Raw genomic sequence first — 7,772 nt, forward strand, 5'->3', positions numbered from 1 at the left:
AAAAAAAAAAAAAATGTGACACCCTGTATGTGTGTGTGTATATACATATATATATCACACACACACATATATATATGCATGTGTATATATATGTGTGTATATACATAAACTATGTATTATTATTAGTATTGATATGTTATATATAATAGTTACAATGTATGTTATGTATATATATATACTTACTATTTGGAAGATTATGCAATTTAGAGAAGTGGTATTTTCCAATGACTACTACACAAATGTAAACCCTCTGAAGAACAAGCAAATAAATGCAAACTATTATCAAAATTGATGAATAACAAAAACCCCACAACTATATAAGAAAATATTAATATGTCCTTCCTTTTCCAACCAGTGGGCTAGCCAATACCAGACAATTTTGCCATATATTTCAACTAAAACAATCTATACAACAAAGTACAGAACTTGAACAATTAAAGGTGACATGATGAATTTGCAAACACATTGTACAATGTTACTCTTATCACTAATATATTCTGGAAGATAAATAGCCATTTTTCACCAAAAGTGTTATTTAAGCCAAGATGTAATTGGTTTAGTTTTTAAACATACTAGCAATCAATTTAACATCTAATGTAGTAATTATCAATATATATAACTGGAGTATGCAGTATTTTTACACCTGTAGATATATTATAACTGAAGACTCAGTGTTTTTACACGTGGGGATCTAGACTAATGCTTGTCTACAATACACAAAGCCCTGTCTCAATCACCAGCACAGCATAAATCCAGCGTGGCAGTGTGTTTGTAATCCCAGCATTTTAGAGGACCTGGTAGGAAGATCAAGAGTCCAATTCCAGCCTTTGCTATATACCAAATTCAATGGTGGCCTGGGCTATAATTTAGAGGGGAAAAAAATGTGTAAAGGAGCATGGACACATGCTATAACATAAATTTTGGAACATAAAACAAAATATGATTATAAAGTATGACTCTAAGTTCAAAAACAGGTGAAGATATGTTAGTTAATGAAATAAAGACCATGTTCAAGGAATACTTTCCTTCTAGAAAAGACACACACAATCTTATTTCTAGGTACCTGTAATGTTCTATATAAAAAGATGCAGAAATGCCTGCTTGCTTTTGTAAACACATTTTCACACATAATAAAAATATATTCTTAGAAGGAAAAAATAAAAACAATGCCTTTTCTTAAATGAATCTATAAATGCAATGAATAAGCTATACAATGCAAAAACAAATATCCCAATGTAGTTTTCCTATAGAGATTGAGATGCTTCATCTGAAAGAAACAAAGAAGGATCCTGAGCTTTCCCTGGTCCTCCCCCAAAAGAAAGTACTATCATAAAGCTACCATAGCTAGCCGGGCAGTGGTGGAGCACACCTTTAATCCCAGCATTGGGGAGGCGGAGGCAGAGGCAAAGGCAGGCGGATTTCTGAGTTCGAGGCCAGCCTGGTCTACAAAGTAAGTTCCAGGACAGCCAGGGCTATAAACAGAAATCCTGTCTCGAAAAAAAACAGAAAAACAAAGTTACCATAGCTAAAACAGTATGGTAACTGTTAAAATAGGGCAAAGCAGAGAGTATTCAGACCCAATTTCATATACAAGGGATATCGGACTGCCCAAATGTTTGACTTTCTTATTCACTATTAAAGATTAAAAGTTAAAATGAGGGGCTGGAGATGGCTCAGCGGTTAAGAGCACCGACTGCTCTTGCGAAGGTCCTGAGTTCAAATCCCAGCAACCACGTGGTGGCTCACAACCGGCTGGATTGGAATCTGATGCCCTCTTCTGGTGTGTCTGAAGACAGCTATAGTGTACTCACATACATAAAATAAATAATTCAAAAAAAAAAAAAGTTAAAATGAGATTTTTTTCCCCCCCAATTATTGGATGGGTTAAGATGTTTAGAAAACAGTGCTACCATCCAGTAGCAGAGTAATAAAAACCATACCTAAGGGGAATGAACATTAAAAAAATAAAATCATCCCACAGCATTTAACAGACTGTCTAGTATTATCATAGGAATTTGATTCTACAAGCAGTTATCAGCACATAAAACCTGCTTACAATAGCTGCAGGGGAAAAAAAACCACAGCTCTGCAAAGAAGAAATATCTTAAAAATGTCCACTGACAAGACACAAATGATAAACATATCCAATAATATTTATGCTAATCAGATATGCTACAGGTAACAAGTAGTATCAGGCAAGTTTCCTGGCAGTTTTCAAATTTCAATTTACTTAGATGTTTGGACCAGAGAGATGCCATTTATCTTTCTTATTTAAAAAAAAAAAAGTAGGAAACAAATTGTCAACACACAAACATCATCTTCTTTAAAACTAATTATTGACAAATATTCTTTTTTTTTTTTCCTAACTTGGGCTCTCTATTGATATACACTGGTAACACTGGAGCTACCCTTTACCAAACGATTTCCCAATAAGGGAATATTCGCTTACACTATCAGGTATATGTGCGTTGTCTTAAACCTCTTCCGTAGGATTTCCAACAATCTCAGATTCTATACTATGACATATTCACCCCGCCTTCCTTTTGCTCTTCTGAGGGGAAACACTGTGAGCCCTCAGGCTGTTTATTATACAGATTTAGGAAAAACTTTCATTCGCTTCCCCGTTCTAAGTTTCCCTTCAGAAAGTTCTAAGTTTCCCTTCAGAAAGAATACAGGAGGGAGGAGCTTAACGAGAGGCGCGTCAAACTGGTACTGGTAAACGGAGATTGAGGGAGACTCCAGATCTTCCGAAATTGCTCCAGTTTTGAAAGTAAAGCCATGGTGTCCTACCAAGTGCCGGTTGGTGCTTCCCTCCAACCAACCTCGGGGCCAGCCTACTGCCAGATCCCTTCACCGCTGCTGCAGCCAGTCGGCTGCTGTCTTCCATATGGGCAGGCCCACTTTTACGTAATAAAGAAGTTAAACCATGCCGTGCGTTGCCATAGATTCTATAGAACCCCGAACGCCGACCTGAGGGTTTCCTCAAAACCCCTCAGGGGGGATGAGCTAGGCCAACCCCAGGCAAGGGAAAACTTCAGTGCTGAAGGATCCCATCCATCCCTTGAGGGGGGGGGGGGGGGGGGGGGGGAGGAAAATGGGATGAGGAACTGTCTGAGGGCAGAATGGGGGGGGGGGGGGGGATGGAGCTGCTCTGTGACGGGTGACACAAAACAAACCGCGCCGGGCCTCGGAGCGCAGACACCCATCCGGACGACCGCCACGGGCTCGGTGGGAACCCTGTCTAACCTTAGCTTCTGCAAGGCGGAGCTGAGCGGAGGAGCGTGGGGGTCCCGCATCCCGGGCGACCGAGGCGTCCGCCCAGTGGCCCCCCGCGCCGCCCTGCCCGCCCACCAGTACGCGCCCCGCGAGCCAGCCACGCTCTTGCTTCCCCACGGGGTCCTCGCCCCGGACGCCCCAACACCTGAGGGAAAGAGCGTTACCTGTCGCCGGCGCGGCCGCCTTCCCTGAAGAGATGAGCTCAGCACTCGGTGTCCTCCTCATGCTTTTCCAGCCTGTCCCTTTCTCCTCCTGACCCCTCGCTCCGCCGCGTCTCACGACCTCGCCTCACGAGCCCCGGTGTCCCGGCCGCGCGCTAGCCCCGGTCCCCTCACAGCCTCACAAGCGGGAAGCCGCTTCCAAAACAAGCCAGGCGCGGGGAAGGCGTCCGCTCTCCAGCCCCCAGGGAACCAGCGACCGGAAGTGAAACCTCGTGCACACGGAGAAAGGAAACACAGCTCCGAAGACAGAAAGTGAAAACTAAAGCGCCGTGCTCGCCTCGCCGCGGCCAATCACAAGGAGGACAGCAAGGCGCAGGCGCGACCGCCGCGGGCATCCACGTTGCTCCTGCTTTTCCAGTAGGCGAAGGCGCGGGAGGGGGGGGGGGAAGGGCAAAGCTAGCTCCGGATTGGACGACCCAGCCTTCCTTGGTTTCTCGCGAGATGTAGGCGGCAGGCTCTAGAAGGCGTGCACAGGAAGTGAGGCTCCTCAGTCGGAACCTCTTCTAGTGTATTGTGGGTTACTCATGGCCGCTTTCTGGCTTTTTCTGTACCAGGTGCTGTAATGGGACAGGGCAAAAAAGTACAGAGGCGCTTCCATCTTGTCTCCTTGCTGAGGGCATTTTAGGTTTAACTAAAAATGATTTTCTTGATGGAAAATTACCCAGCTATTCTTGACTGGAAGCGAAGATGTCACAGCTAACTTACTTTCTGTCAAACTGCTTGCTGGTCTACACCTCCTGCAGCTCCTGAGTGCGATCTAGGATGTAGTTTTGCCTTTAAAAGCCCCTTGGTGTAAGGAAGGTGTAAATGCTCAGGGCTACACTTCGTCCGAAACCCTAGCTGGCAGGAGTAAAGACAGTTAACTAGCTATAAACTGAAGGTCATCTTCAGTGACTCTGGTGATGCTGGTTGGTCTAACCCAAGTGCCACATCTCTCTGCTGTTTGATTTTGCTGAATGTTAAATCCATACAAAACTTAAGTTCATTGAGGGAGTTCTCCAGAAGAACTTGAAGTTTATTATTTATATGAGTGTTGAGGTGACCATAAGTAACAATTCAAGTCTATCCTTACTATAGATAAGAACCGCTGAGAGAAATTAAGCAGTACCAAGGACCTTGTGCCATGGTTGAAAATTTGTTACGATGAGATTTAGTCATTCAGTGGGCGAGTATACTTGTGGGTAGTTCCATATTAAAAACTGGGATTGGGCTGGAGAGATGGCTCAGCGGTTAAGAGCATTGACTGCTTTGCCAAAGATCCAGAGTTCAAATTCCAGCAACCACATGGTGGCTCACAACCATCCATAACGAGATCTGACACCCTCTTCCAGAGTGTCTGAAGACAGCTACAGTGTACTTAAAACTAATAATAATAATAAAAATAATAAGGGCTGGAGAGATGGCTCAGTGGTTAAGAGCACGACTGCTCTTCCGAAGGTCGTGAGTTCAAATCCCAGCAACCACATGATGGCTCACAACCACCTGTAATGAGATCTGATGCCCTCTTTTGGGGTGTCTGAAGACAGCTACAGTGTACTTACATATAATAAATAAATCTTTTTAAAATAATAATAATTAATTAAAAATTATGGTCACCAGCAAGGTAAAGACAGACGCTACTCATAACTGAGTTCATTGTAGAGGTGAATTAAATTATAAGCTACCACAGTTATTTCAGGTAATAACATGGTGCAAAAATGAATGAAATGCTAGTAAATGAAGTTGGAGGTGGAAGACAGGAGGAAAAACACAAAACAGAAGGAAAACACCAAAGATTTAACAAAAAAATGGGATGTTTAAAGTCAAAATCCAAAGATGAAAGTGAACCTTGGAGGTAGAGCTTTATGAGCAGAATGGAAAACAAGTGGAAAGCACCCCATCTGTGAAAATGTGTTCAAGATTTCAATAAGAACTGGCACAGGGCTGTGGTTTCCTCAGCCGAGGAGGTGGTCCCAGGGGGCTCCCTACCTGTCTCTGCTACCACGTGGCGAAAGCACTTTCCCTCAGGGTATCAATGAAAGCCTGAAGAAAAAGTAATTGCTTCCTTTAAAGCCATGGCATATCAGTTATACAGAAATACAACTTTGGGGAACAGTCTTCAAGGGAGCCTTGATGAGCTCATACAGTCTCAACAGATCACCCCCAGCTTGCTCTTCAAGTTCTACTTCAGTTTGATAAAGCTATAAATTCAGCATTGGCTCAGAGAGTCAGGAACTGAGTCAATTTCAGGGGCTCTCTAAATACATACAGATTCTGCCATAATATTTGGACCTTTGTATTGAATGATGTTGAATTCAGAGAGGTAACAGAACTTATTAAACTGGATAAAGTGAAAATTGTAGCCTCTGATGGTAAAAATACTGGCTCCAATACTACGGAATGAGTAGAGAAATGTGACTTTTTTATGCCACCTTCTGTTATTTTCATCGCTTTTTTAAGAGAAACAGAAGAGTCTTTGTTTTTAATTTATTCTCACGATGCAGAAATGACAACACTGTGCTATATATACTACCCAAGAGTCCCACAGAGAGAAGCATGTGACTCTGTTCTCTTAAATGACCTTTAGTACACAGCATAAAGAAATGTAACTTTTTTTTAATGACAAATCAAAAGTGGTTGCCTTCATAAGAGTATTCTTCAATAAACTCGTTTTAAAACTTTAAAAAAAAAAGATTTCAGTAAGTGTGCTCTGAAAGTGAAAAAAAGCAAAGAATATTCATAGTATCCAAGGGCTAAGAAGAGTCAGCGAAGTGCCTACCAGAGAAGCATAAGGACCTGTGTTCTATCCCCATAACTAATGTAAGGGGGAAGGTGGCCCAGTCTATAATGCCAGCACTGAGGAAGAGGAAGCAGACAATGCCTGTCTAGTCTACTTGTGAATCTAAGGCCAATGAGAGACCCTGTCTTAACAAATAATTTGGACAGGTCCTGAGAAATAACATCCAAGGTTGACCTCTGATTTCTACACACATCGTACATATGGACCCACAGACTTACAAACATACACATCAACACATACCTCTCACATACACACTTACACACGTTATAATACCCTTTCTTAGTCATTGTTCTATTGATGTGAAGAGACACCATATCTTAGAGTTTTACTGCTGTGAAAAGATATGACAAAGGCAACTTTTTTGTTTGTTTTTTCAAAACAGGGTTTCTCTGTGTAGCCCTGGCTGTCCTGGAACTCACTCTGTAGACCAGGCTGGCCTCGAACTCAGAAATCTGCCTGCCTCTGCCTCCCAAGGGCTGGGATTAAAGGCATGCACCTACCATTCCTCAGAGACAAAGGCAACTCTTTTTTTTTTTTTAAGAGAGCCTGACAGATGGCTCATTGGTGAAAAGTGCTTAACTGCTCGTGCTGAAGTTGGTTTTTTTTTTTTTAAGATTTTTGTTTATTTATTATTATAAGTAATTACACTGTAGCTCTCTTCAGACACACCAGAAGAGGGTGTCAGATTCCATTATGGGTGGTTGTGAGCCACAATGTGGTTGCTGGGATTTGAACTCAGGACCTCTGGAAGAGCAGTCAGTGCTCTTACCCGCTGAGCCATCTCACCTGCCCCAAAAGGCAACTCTTATAAGAATATTTAATTGGGGCTAGTTTACAGGTTCAGAGGTTCACTCCATTATCATCAAAGTGGGAACATGGTAGCATCCTGTCAGGCATGACACAGGAGGAGCTGAGAGTTCTACATCTTCATCTGAAGGCTGCTAGCAGAATACTGGTTTCCAAGCAGCTAGGATGAGGATCTTAAAGCCCAAATCCTAGTGTCACACCCACAGTGCCACGACTACTCCAAGGCCACCCCTACTTCAACAGGGCCACATCTTCTAATAGTGCCAATCCCTGAGCCAAGCATATACAAACCATCATGCACCAATACTGAGGAAGCATTTATATAATTGAGGTCTTGCTCGTAGTTCCCTTCTCATCAAGGCAGGGAGCATGGTGGTATGCAGGCAGATGCTGGAGACATAGCAGAGAGCTCAGTCATGATCTTAGGCAGGGAGAGAGAGGGGAGGGCTTGTTGAAACCTCAAAACCCACCCACAGTGAAATATGTTTCCACCCTTACCAAAGACATGCCAGATTCAGCACTGGTAGTAACCAGTATTTCTCTAATTGGATTTAAGGCTTTCTCAATAAGATTAGTGCTCATGACTGGTACTGGAAACCTAGACAATTACTAAGGGCTGGTGATGTCATGGATCTTGGAGAACTGAAAGACCTCCGAAGGGAGACCCTCACTCAAGTCTCAGGATAATA

At 42.9% G+C, this 7,772-nt stretch overlaps 1 protein-coding gene and 1 pseudogene across 7 annotated transcripts in view; one reads left to right on the forward strand and one right to left on the reverse strand.

Moving 5' to 3' along the window:
- Tasor2 (transcription activation suppressor family member 2) overlaps nt 1-3,831 on the reverse strand; it is a 43,504-nt gene extending 39,673 nt beyond the window's left edge. For 5 of the 7 annotated variants that reach the window (XM_021180243.1, XM_029468634.1, XM_029468633.1 and 2 more), the window contains exon 1: nt 3,441-3,831. The gene's annotated coding sequence lies outside the window, so the exon portion shown is untranslated. Of the gene's footprint in view, nt 1-2,790; nt 3,006-3,440 lie in introns of those variants that run through there. The other 2 variants (XM_021180241.2, XM_021180238.2) reach the window with 2 other exon arrangements.
- A 1,680-nt stretch (nt 3,832-5,511) lies between these two features.
- Nucleotides 5,512-5,880, forward strand: LOC110308606 (annotated as a pseudogene).
- The last annotated feature ends 1,892 nt before the right edge of the window (nt 5,881-7,772 follow it).

Source organism: Mus caroli, chromosome 13 (assembly GCF_900094665.2).
Source record: "Mus caroli chromosome 13, CAROLI_EIJ_v1.1, whole genome shotgun sequence".
Classification (NCBI taxonomy): domain Eukaryota; kingdom Metazoa; phylum Chordata; class Mammalia; order Rodentia; family Muridae; genus Mus; species Mus caroli.